Source organism: Leptopilina heterotoma, unplaced genomic scaffold, assembly GCF_015476425.1.
Source record: "Leptopilina heterotoma isolate Lh14 unplaced genomic scaffold, ASM1547642v1 Lhet_268, whole genome shotgun sequence".
NCBI lineage: Eukaryota > Metazoa > Arthropoda > Insecta > Hymenoptera > Figitidae > Leptopilina > Leptopilina heterotoma.
The window spans coordinates 710,107-722,808 of NW_025110977.1; the positions used below are offsets into that span (position 1 = coordinate 710,107).

Below are 12,702 nucleotides of genomic sequence, written 5' to 3' on the forward strand. Positions count from 1 at the left end.
CAGTGGTTGTGAATAATTTATAGTCAAATTTTGTAACGTGGGAATAAGAATAATAAAGTTTAGATTGCCTTTTAATTTTGGACCGGTTAATGAAGAGAGTGAGTGGTGGTAGATAGCCATTGTCTCTCAAGAGGCTTGTAGCATTGCCTACCGATGTAAATGTAAAATGAAACCGCATATGAAATGACATTATGTCATGTGCATTTAAAGAAAATAATACTCCTCTGGATTGTATATGCAGTAGAAGCGATGAGCGTCCCTAGTTTCCCCTATTTTTGCTCTCTTTTTTTAACTTCCGTTACTCCCAAGGCACGAGTGCAATTAAATCGTGAAACAAGGGTCGAGGGTGTTCATCCAAGCTTGAAAGACTACAAGGGTTCACATCTGTCGGTATTGTCATTCTCATCCTTTTTCCAGTCACAACTAATTCTTTCCTTCAGATCTACACTCTCCTCCTTTAAGGAACAATAAATAGACGACTGCTCATTCTTTTGGTGGTGGAAACACTATACTGGATGTTGCACAATTGCAATTATAGGCTATTCGATTGCTATTTAGTATATTTTACGATTTGGTTTTCTAAAACTATAGTAAGTCTATAGAACTATTATTATCTTGAATAGTTGATCCAATTTTGTAGCGAAGATCCTCTTCGTTCTGCACCTGAAACAAAAAATTTAAAACTGCATTAGTTGAACATATTTTGCTAATTCAAATTCGTAAACCTAATATTATTATGTAATACCCTAATTAACTACATACTTTGTAAGGCGTTATCTAATTATACACTCACCTGATTTATTCCCCTGAAACTTAATCAATGGGACTTTTTATAAAAATTGCCAATAAAAAATTTTAGAACAAAAAGTTTCATCTGGAATATACTTTATATTATTTACGATTTGGTTTTCCAAAACTATAGTAAGTCTATAGAACTATTATTATCTTGAATAGTTGATTCAATTTTCCAATAAAGATCGTCTTGGTTCTGCACCTGAAACAGAAAGTTTAAACCTACATTAGTTGAACCTAATTTAATACCTACTCTGTAATACCATTTCTAATTATATACGCACCTGATTTATTAGCCTGAAAGTCAACCAATAGGACAATTATAAAAATTGACAATAAAAAATTTAGAACCAAAAGTTCCATCTAGAATACTGTATATTTACGATTGGATTTTCCAAAATTATAGTAAATCTATAGAACTATTATTATCATGAATAGTTGATCCAGTTTTCCAACGAAGATCCTCTTGGTTCCGCACCTGAATCAAATAATTGAAACCTGCATTAGTTGAACACATTTTGCTCATTCACATTCGTAAACCTAGTAATTTTGTTTAATAAACTAATTTACTACCTACTTTGTAATGCGTTATCTAATTATACACTCACCTGATTTATTACCCTGAATTTTCATAAATGGGACAATTATAAAAATGGCCATTTAATAATTATCGTACCAAAAGCTTCATTAGAATACTATGTTTACGATTTGGTTTTCCAAAACTATAGTAAGTCTATAGAACTATTATTTTCTTGAAAAGTTGATTCAATTTTGAACGTAGATCCTCTTAGTTCTGCATCTGAAACAAAAAAGTTCTGCATTAGTCAAACAGACTCGGCTAAAAATATATTTTTGATCTGTTAGATTCTACCATTTCTTAGCACTGAATGAAATGGTGTCCAGAAAATCTATCAGGGACACGTAAAGCTATAGTGTTAGGGCAAAAGAACTAGTGCATGAGTATAGAATACTATTGATCTTAGACTATCTGGATTAGGGCTGCACTAAATCTAATTTCGCCTCCTTATCAAGACAGTATTTCCCAAAAATAAACAATAAATAAGAGAAAATCCAGAAAAAGCATATTTTCTCCTCCAAATATAGGATAATAGATCAAAAAAATAGAATGGCGTCGAAAAAAAATTGAAGAGGGATGAAAAGAATGATAGTCTTTTTTGGAGTGTGCGTGCCTAAAAACCGACCCCATTTAAGATAGCGGGTGGTTCGTTACACTATAGTAGAGGGTTCGACTGGCTTTCAGATATATATACATATACACAAGGGCTGGAAAAGTATAGTAGGTGTTTGGTGAGATCGTGAAGGGAAAGAGAGGAAATGTCTGCTTTGGCAGATAAGGTTTTAGTTGCAGAACGGTGGAAGGGATATTGTTGCCAGAGGGTTGAAAAGAGATAGGGAAAGTATAGAGAGAGAATAAGAGGGGGGGCCAATGAGAAAGGGAGAAGAAACATCGAAAACGAAAGAGAGATAGAAGCCTATATCTTCTCAGCAGCCACAACTGCAATTCGACCCTATATTTAATTTTGCGGTGGAAAAGGTAGTGGCGAAGGGAATGGAAGAGTGGAGAACGCTCCTTGAAAACCCAGAGAGAAAGAGAAGGAATTGTCGTTTAATCTAGCCGCGATCCTATCGCAGTGGAATTTATCATTCGATAAATTGCACCACTATATCAAGCGTACTTCCTCCCGAACCGTCAATACTTGAAAGATGCTTCCGAATACCAACCGTTTCGAAACATTCGCGCAAACCGGAATCGACCCTTGACTATAATTAAGGACCAATTCACTTTTAAACTTTAAATCGTGAACAATTCTGTTATATAGTGAAACAATTTTTGCTGTTTTTTTTTAGTCAAATGGGTGTTTTAGTTTTCAACGAAAATTTGAAGGACATGAAGCAAGTTCTCTCTAGTGCGAGTGTAGGTGGGTAATTGTTGGTTTATGAATCGTATCCCCTTTCACTCACCCCATTGCCACCCGCTATTTCCGTAACAATTCTCACACCCCTTTTTGGTCTCAACTTAATGTTGTTTCCCTCACTCCATTAAAAGCCACGCCACTCGGCTCGTTTCACTTCCCACACTATGCGGTTGTGGCCTTGTGGTCGCCTTCACCTACAGTTTTCTCCCTTTATAAGAACAGGGCAATCGTGTTCCATTAGTTCCTTTTAATTCCTCCCGCATTCTTCCGTTACAAATATACTTTTGTATGTAGGAAATCTTATTTCTTGTTCTCTAATTTCGAATCGTTAAGATGTGTCTGGATTTTTGGACATTAGGGTACCAGTCGGTTATGTTAGGGTTGTAGTACGTTTGTAAAACTTTTATTGTTTAATTACTATTACGAATGGGTGTAGAAAGATGATTGAGTCGTTAATTTAAACCGTCTGCTGATTATTGGCCACTGGAGATATTCTGTAGCGAAATTTGAATTGAGAAATGATGGCAATATGGATCACGCATCGCCATGTCTGCCAAGTGGGATGACATCGTAGATCATAAGTCCCCTTCTCGAGGAATGGCACCCCCTGGTCGGTCAGTGATATATACACACGCAGGCACCTCGCTATACTAAACCATGGTGCAGCTTGTATACTGTTACATAATACACTGCCGCCATATTACCTCTAGGTAGGGTATCAACCCCCTGCAAACCAACCAGCTGACAGCTTTCCAAGCTTCACCACTCGAGTAGTTAATATACTGCCTTCTCCTCATTAGCCCGCAAACAACTAGACCAAAATCTAATAGCCTTAATCTGAATTTAATTGTCAGTTCACTTTTTCCACTAAAAATTCGAATACAATTCCAAATACTCCAAAAATAATTAGTTATCTAACCCCAACAGCAACAAATTTTGAATTCTGCTGATCCAAAAGATTCCTTTTGTACCCAATTTTCAAAAAACTCTTTTTATACATTCGCAATGTCGATTTTAAAAAACTTTTCTCTATATCAATAAACATGGATCAAAATAAAATTCCTCACACACAAGTTTCTATTAATGAGGCTACAAGCGCATGCAAAAATTTCATGAATCCAGTTCCTTTTTTTTGATCCGGAGTAAAAGAACTCACCGGTTCAACATTCCTGCATGAACTTTCTGCACTGTACACAATAAACGTGTGTAAGTATATAAAATGTTTGAAAAGAAAGTTTAGCTCCTTCACGAAACATCGGTAGTTGATATTTTTAATCGAATTTTTGCATAAGTTGTATTATTAAACATCTTATGTAAAAAGACGTTATTGTTTTGTTAATTTATTTCGAAATGCTTGTATCGACCAAGGAGAACGCTTACTGAATCGAATTAAATATATCTGACGAATGAAAAATTTACTTACCTGAGTTACAACAACTAATGAAATTTTAAGATATAATTCTTTAAATGCCAAATGATTTTTTTAATATTTAGTTAACACTGCTTTTTACTGACACCTTCGGAATCTACAGCGACAAACTTTATCGCTACAGATTCCAAAGGTGTCAGTAAAAAGCAGTGTTGCCAAATTAGAGGTTTCTCCCCTAAATTTAGGGGTTTTTTAAACTTTCAGTTTGAATTTTAGTAAGATTCCTTTTAGAGGTTTTTCCAGTAGTTTTATTTCTTATAAATAAATCTTTAATTAAGTTTTAATCAACTTTCGAGCAAAATATTAAAAATCATCGAGCATTTAAAGAATCACTTTAAAATTTCCTGAACTTTGTAACTAATAATAGGTTGTAAATCTAACAGCTGATGTTTTTAACCCTAAACTAATCCAAAATATACCTAAATTATTGACACGAATTAAAGATTATCATCCTGAGGATGAATTTAAACAAAAAATTTCCCACAGACTTGGAAAAGTTTAACACATTCGATCAGACATCCACGTGTTTCATTTTCGTCATGGCAGAAGATAATGGGGTGGAGCTTAAGTTATACAGAAATATATTGAACGTCCCTCTTCTTTTCAAGGGTTAGGGCCTCCATGGTGGCTGGTTAGGTCCCATAAAAGGTCGTTTTACAATGATCCCCGGGGTGCATGTCAATATATGTGTGATGGTATGCAAAGAGAGGAGAGGCGCATTTTTTTCTTCCTTTCTTTTTTTTTTTTTTGTTCCCTGCAGGGCGGTTTTTCATGCTTGGGTGAATTCCTTTCGTAGAAATTAATAGGTATTTATATATCAATGGCCCCCGTGAAATGACGAATGGATGTATATCTACAGGAATGGAGAATATCTCGCCGACATATGCAAGGGTGCGTATCACCAGCGATGGGCCTCGAATTTCAAGGGCCTATATTATATATATATGAAAAAACATGACCTCTTCTCTAAAAAACCCATTTGTCGGGGCGCGTAATCGATCGTAAATAAGCGAGCAGTTATTAAATTCCATTCAACGCACGCGTGCATGATCTCGAATATCAAGTTATATGTTTGTAGATGAGTGTCCCCTTTTTTCAATTGGAAATTATTCCTAACAATTTTTTTTTCTCTAGGAAAATAAAACACTTTTTTGAAGAAATTATTTCCGATTTCTTCCAGTTGGATAGGTGATTGAAAGGACAATTTCGCATGTCAAGTGGGTAGGATCATATTTTATCGTATCAAAGGAAGTTTAAGTATTTATTTAAAGTTTTAGGAGAGCAGAAAACAGTTTTGTTGTAATCGAAAAATTCGTAATATACGAGTTATGGTCCCATTGGACTTATTGTTAGTTGTTATTCCCGAGCAATAGATCTTGATAAGCAACGAGTGACTGGTCGGCTTTGACTGGCCGCATGTGAATTAAGCAATCATAGTCTGAGTGGCTTACGCACCATTCGTCACTCAGTGTCAGTTGCAGTTTTGCCGTGAGCAGAATTGCTAGTTTGCTTTATCGCAATCTCAAACTGGTATATCTTTTCAAGAATTTACTAACAAATCTCAAAGACATACGCGTTCACTCTCGAAACATAATATGCTTCCTCGAAATCAAGCCTTTTTAGAAGCAAAAGAAGAAAAAAAATGGTAATCGTCCTATTTCTGTATGTATTATTTTCTTCCATGACAATCCAAAACTTGGAATGGGAAAAAGAATCTTATAAAGCCGACGGTGATTAATTTCCACTTTTAACTGTATGTATACGATTCTGAATGTTTTAGGTGAAAGTCGTAAATCTCAGCCGTGTGTTCCATTCCGGTTTAATGCTCTCCTCGGTTGGTTATTACGAATTAGTTACCAAATTGATAAAAAATATTCTACGAATTTTTTCAACTAATCAGCAGAGAGTGTTAATTGTGAACGGACCTTAATAAGAAATTCAAATTAAGACTAAAAACGAGGTAAAAATTAATTCATATTAATTACTTAATATAGTTTTGTAACGTAATGTTCTAAATTAAGAGAAAAATAATTAAAGTACGTATCATCAAAAATTTTCTAAAAGAGCATAAAATAATTTTCGAAAATATATTAATGAGTAGTGTTTTCAAACATGAAATGCGGGGGCTTGTTGTATGGATGAGAATGAAAAGTAGGATTATGTCGTAGGCCCCACCCCGAGGTTCTCTAACCCTCGTCTAGTCCGTCCCCCTTCGAGTCCCAGGAACCCCATCACGTTACATACATCGTGGAGGCAAGGCAGGTCCAGAACAAGGTCCTCCATAGTAAATCAGACAGTCGCAGGCGGTCCTTCTAATCTATCTGTAGAGGCGCTATATACATGTGAGAAGTGAAACTCGTAAAATAGTAAAATAACTCTTTAAGTAACTCTATCTAACTCGTAAAATCGCTCATGCCTCATAAACGCCTCGTAAACTCTCAGAACCGCGGCACGCGCCCTTAAGAATTATGTCTTGTCAGTTTTGCTCATTTCTTATTTAAGTGCGAAAAAAGTGGATTTTTCCCCCCTCTACAATAATTGGAGTATGACAAAAAAATACACCAGGTATTTAATAATTATCTTATATATGTAATCAGTGTGTGGAGAGGATTAATTTTGAAAATTGTTACAATCGAGTGGAAATTGCTGCGGAGATAAAGCAGAAGTGAAGAATGAATATTCTTTTTTTTTTTTTTGGTTCATGGGAAATTGTATATATTCTGGAGTTGCTTTTGGGAGGTAAAATGAAAATGAATGAGCAGCGCGTTTGGTTAAATCGGTGAAAATGGTACAGAGAGTGCATTATAGGCGCGATATGTGCCCTGCATTACATTGTTGATCTATGTTCTCACTGGCGATCGATCTCTCTCACACGAACTGCTAATTGTGCGGCGTCATAACTCTCAACCACCCTCTGCCCTCTCCGTTTTGGCGTTTCTCTATGTATATGTCAATGTTGCAGAAGAACGCATACATATATATTGAGTTTCCAATGTGTACTCATGGGGAATCGAGGGCGAATCAGAACATTGTTTACAACACTCGTCTTTCGAGTGTAACAAGCCTATTTGGTAATATCGCGTTATCTAATTATTACACGCTTGATTTATTGCCTTGAGAGTCAATCAACGGGAGTGTTTAAAACATTTTTTAACTGAAGAACTTCATTCAGAATAGTTAAAGCAGGTATTTACGATTTGGTTTTCTAAAACTATAGTAAGTCTATAGAACTATTTTCTAGCGAAGATCCTCTTTGTTCCGCACCTGAAACAGAAAATTTAAACTTTTGGATTAGTTGAATTTATTTTGATAGAAAATCATAAATTTCTGCAGCATTAATGTCTATCTATATTAATGTCATTAAGCTTGTCATTAACTTCAAAAATAATTCTAACTTTAATTTGCTAAATAGCATATTGATATCTTATAGCTTTGATACTTGAAACCAGAGAAAGAGTTTGCAAATTTTTCTTACCCAGAATATTGTATATTTACGGTTTGGTTTTCCAACACTATAGTAAAACCCCTATAGAACTATTATTATCTTGAAAAGTTTACCTAAATTTCTAATCATGATCCTCTTCTTTCCGCACCTGAAACAAAAAAATTTAAACCTGCATTAGTAGAACACATTTTACTGATAAAAATTCGTAAACCGATTATTATTATTTAATAACTTAATTTAATACCATTTCTGTAATGCATTATATAATTATATACATACTAGATTTATTACCCTGAATGTTAATCATTTTAACAATTATAAAAATTGTCAAAAAAAAATTTCCGAACCATAAAACTTCTTCTTGAATACTGCATATTTACGATTTGGTTTTCCAAAACTATAGTAAGTCTATAGAACTATTATTATCTTGAAAAGTTTACCTAATAATTTTTTAACCATGATTCTCTTCCTTCCGCACCTGAAACAAAAAAAATTTAAACCTGAAATAGTTGAACACATTTTGCTGATAGAAATTCGTAAACCTAGTATTATCATTTAATAACCGAAAATTTAATACCTATTCTGTAATGCGTTATCTAATTATACACTCACCTGATTTATTTCCCTGAAAGTCAGTTCCAAAACTATAGTAAGACTATAGAACTATTACACATACTTGAGAAGTTGATCTAATTTTCTAGCGAAGATCATTTTGGTTCTGCATCTGAAACAAAAAAATTATACCTCTATTAGTTAAACAGATTTCGCTGATACAAATTTATAATTCTATATTATCATTTAAATTATACTTTATGTAGTACCTTTATTCGTATATCCGTTATTATTCCTCACCTGCGATTTGCTACCTTAAAAGTAAATTTCAGGGACACAAAGTTGACAATAAAAAATTTTCGAACTAAAAGTTTAATCTTGAATACTGCATACTTACGATTTGGTTGTCCAAAACTGTAGTAAGTCTATAGAACTATTATTTTTTTTCAAGCGAAGATCCCTTTGGTTCTGTACCTGAAACAAAAAACTTAAAGCATTAGTTGAATACACTTTGCAAGAAATAAATCTTTTATTTAATAACCCCCATTAATATTTTGGGTTTGCTATATCTCCTAACATTTTCTTACACCAAGTGAAATAGTTTTCTGAAAAAAATTAAACTTGTGGTTAAGAATTATATTCGTAGTTGACTGTCAGTGAAATTTCGGTTATGTTGAAATTGACGATGTGCGCTATACGCAGTAAAAATAATTTCAGTATTTTTTATTTTTCATTACAGTATCTTGAAATTTTCGTCAATACCTATATTGATAGTATTGTCAGTGTATTACCAGAAAAAATTCATTTGCGGTTTTGCTGACAAAGTCAGCAAAACCGCAAATGAATTTTTTCTATAAATTTAACTTTACGATTGAGATGTTATTGTGAATAAATGATCCACATTGGTAAGACTGACATTATCAATATAATTGCAAGGTATACTGTAAAGATTTATCGTCCCTTGGAGTTATAACATCATTTACTGCGAGATATATATAATTTTTTTTTCTGCGTGTGAACGAAAAGTAGATGGCAACACAAGCACGTCTTAAATAGCGCAGAGAATCGCCGCAGCAGCGCTAATGTCACCCTCGCTTTGAGATAAGAAGCTCAACCCAACCTCCAGGACTTGTCCGCTTGAATTATAGGGGGTGATTTTTATTATTCGCGTTCCTCCTCAGTCTCCTCTTTTTCCTATCTGCGGTGTCTCATAGGCGCCCTCACCGGGGGTGCGCTCTGCAGCGACACTCCAAGAGAAAAACGATTCCAAGACGTTATATACCGAATGTTTCCGCGGAATTCGGGAAAATAAGATAGCGAACTGTCCCAAGTGATTTATTCATTCGAAAGAAGATGGAAAAGAATTCGGTTATATATTTCTCCTATCCAGCAGTAGTGAGATATAAAATATTCCCTTTTTTCATTTTTCTTATTATAAGAGGAAAAAATTTGATATAAATTTAGTAATGGTAGATTAAAATATATATTAATTATAGATTAATAGTAGATTATAATATTAATAGTAGATAATAATAGTAATAGTAGATGAAAGTTCATTTAATAATGAAAAAAAGTTTACACATGTAGCTCTTTAATCAACTGTAATAAATCACGTGCGTACAAGAGTTTAATTTTCTCGTCATGCTGACTATAAAATGGAACGCTGTTTCATTGAGCTCGGCAATATTTTCCCCGAGCGTATATTATTATTTTGGGTGAGGTTGTGCATTGTTGGATCAGAAATTAACGAGGACGTCATTAAATAACCTGCGACTGAATGGAGTGATTCCAAATGGATGAAATGACACAGTGCAAAACAGTAAATTTTCAGGAGTATTTGTCCGTTTTAAAATGTATATGTATAAAGTTGGAAGCGTGTGTCTTAGAATTATCGACGGGCCCCTGGGTCCGATTCGTATATAGCAAACATTCGGGTTGTAGCCCGACGGACCGCATTCTTCGCCGCGACGCGCATTGTTCCACTCGTCCTCCCTCTCTTGCCCTTTCTCCCCTCCAAAACCGAAGTCTTCTTATAACAAGCTGAACTGCAAGATTTTTGCCTTTATTTTTTTTTATTTTAAAGTCTCGAAAAACGCCAGGCACGGATTTATGGTTTTACGGTTGACCGAGTGCGGTCTATGTTCGATTTTGACCTTCGAACGTAGAGAGAAGACCCTTCTTCATCAGGGTCAGTTTTTATCTGTTTTAATTCTTCACATTTTAGCAATTACCGATTTGACCTTGCACCGATTTTATTTAGTCTTCTTTTTTTTCTCTTCCTTTCTAACATTTTTACCTGCGAGGACTTATTTAACAGAGGAGAAGACAATAAAAGTCAAGAAAGATTCAGGGTCTCTGTAACGGTGTTCCAGTCATTTCTCTCATTCAGTCACTTCGTGCTCCGCTATAGTCACGATCTTGTATTCCGTTTCGTGATAAAATTGTCTGGAACTATAAGTTCTAGGGAATAAAAATTCGGTTTACAATTAAAAAATTAAAATATTTTAAAAAGTATGGAAAGAAACTTTTCTATTCTTTAAAGTAATTATTAAAAAATTGGTTTGGTGTTGATCCGTTCGAAAAGAAGTAACTTTTGTTAAATGTGTGAGAAAGTAAGTCGTGATGTAGTATATCATTCTTATCAAAAACAATGACCCAGTACGAAGTTAGCCATGAGAGGAACAATTCAAAGAGAGGTGCATTATCCGACGGCGTAAGAGTAAAAGTTTGCAGATTACCTAATAATGGATAACGGCACGAAGCACAAATTAGTTCAACCATACATCTTCGTGACGCCTGCAAACGCACGCGTCCTTGCACGCGAAGGACTGATATTTAATTCGCGTGCATTCAACATGATGTGACGCGTCATTTCCGGGCAAAAAAGAGAAGAAGTCGAATTCAATTATGTTCCATCCATTACTGTCATCAGAAAGTTAAAAAAAACACCGAAAGATTTTATTCTTGACTAAAATTATTTTTAACTGAAAATTCTTTGGCAAAAGAAAAACAAATACAGTCAATTTAATCATCGGACGAATTAATCTCTCTTCACCCTCATGATTGCAGTACGTTTCCGCTTATATATATATATATATGCTTGTGAAGCAAACTTTCTGCCGACGGACATCTAAATTTCGAACTAAAAGGAATAAAAAACAGTTTTCGTGAACATTTCTGAAGGTTTCTAATTTCATATATGAATGCATAAAGACGCTATTTGAATTTCTATTAAAACTAATTAAGAATTAATTTCTCAAGAAACTTTTTCTGTCAATTCGCTAAGAAGAGGGATCCAATCATAAATTCTAATATACAATACAACATCAGAATTTCTAATCAGAATTATTCATGAGGCATTCTTACAATATCTTCTCGAGGATAATTTATCATTTTAAAACTGAAGTCCAACATATCCAACCCTTAGGTCCTTTTTCTTTATCTTTCACAGTCACTCAATTACCAGCTTATAACATCAGGTGCTTTAATATCATTCTCCTGGGGTCCTAAAGTAACCTCTTCAAAACGAAACTCCTCTTGGTTTAAGTTCTAAACTTTCAAAAGGAAAGAAACCGAGGACAATGGAATATGAGAATGAGAATAGAGAAAGATAACGTTGAGGATCAGGGATGGCAAAAGAAGAGAGAAAGAGCGCGCGTGTACGGTACACGCGCCCGCGGATTAAAGAGTTATTTGAGTCTCGGAGGCAGCCATAATTCTCCGGAGCTATTCCCGTCCCGCGCTCTTTCTCTTTCTCTCTCTCTCTCTGACTCTCTTTCTCTCTCTCTATAGCGCAGTGGAATATTTTAACATTTTTGGGGTGGGTTGTTTGGTGAGACGGGTTTACTTTACCGGTACGGGGGTGGGTGAGAGAAGGAACTATAGAAATAATGTTAAAGAGAAAAAGGGACAGAAGAAAGAGAAGGTCCGCACTCTGCACGCAGCTGACAGCTGTTCCCTCGGTGGGCCGGTCGGTGGGGAGGATTCAGCCTAGTCGCGCCCCTTCTATAATGGCTCCCTTTTCTTCCTTCCCCAACCATCATGGCTGGCCAGTTCTCTCTCCTTCTTCTAGTTACGTCATTATTGTGTCGTGTTTTAATGACGTCACAAAGTCTAGGTCCCGTGACGTAGACAGACGTAAATCTAGTGAAAGAGAGAGAAGCTAAATGTCACATCTGATCTTGCTCTATCGCATTTTGCTTCTTTCTTGATAGCAGGGAATTGCTTGATATCTCACATCGGAGACAGATCGAGGATGTAATTACTTTAAACCCTAGGATAAAGTACGTACTTTATGCCAACTATTTCATAAGTGGATGATCTGGACCATTCCTCCTCAAAAGCGGTGCGAATTCTCCTCCTGCTAGTCTGGGTGCTATTCTATAGGGGCTAACCTTGGTGCTAGTCTAGGTTCTAGCCTACTTAGAAGATTATCTCAGGGTTTGATTCATCTTGAATACTGTATATTTACGATTTGGTTTTCCAAAACTATAGTAAGTCTATAGAACTATTATTATCTTGAAAAGATGATCCAATTTTCTAACGAA

At 35.2% G+C, this 12,702-nt stretch overlaps 1 protein-coding gene across 8 annotated transcripts in view; it reads left to right on the top strand.

Moving 5' to 3' along the window:
* The window catches only part of LOC122503691 (homeotic protein antennapedia-like), a 306,715-nt gene that overhangs the window by 124,580 nt on the left and 169,433 nt on the right, over positions 1–12,702 (top strand). The window contains exon 1 of one of the 8 annotated variants that reach the window (XM_043614335.1): positions 6,343–6,723. The exons of the other annotated variants lie outside the window; for them this stretch is intronic. The gene's annotated coding sequence lies outside the window, so the exon portion shown is untranslated. Of the gene's footprint in view, positions 1–6,342; positions 6,724–12,702 lie in introns of those variants that run through there. 8 annotated transcript variants of the gene reach the window in all.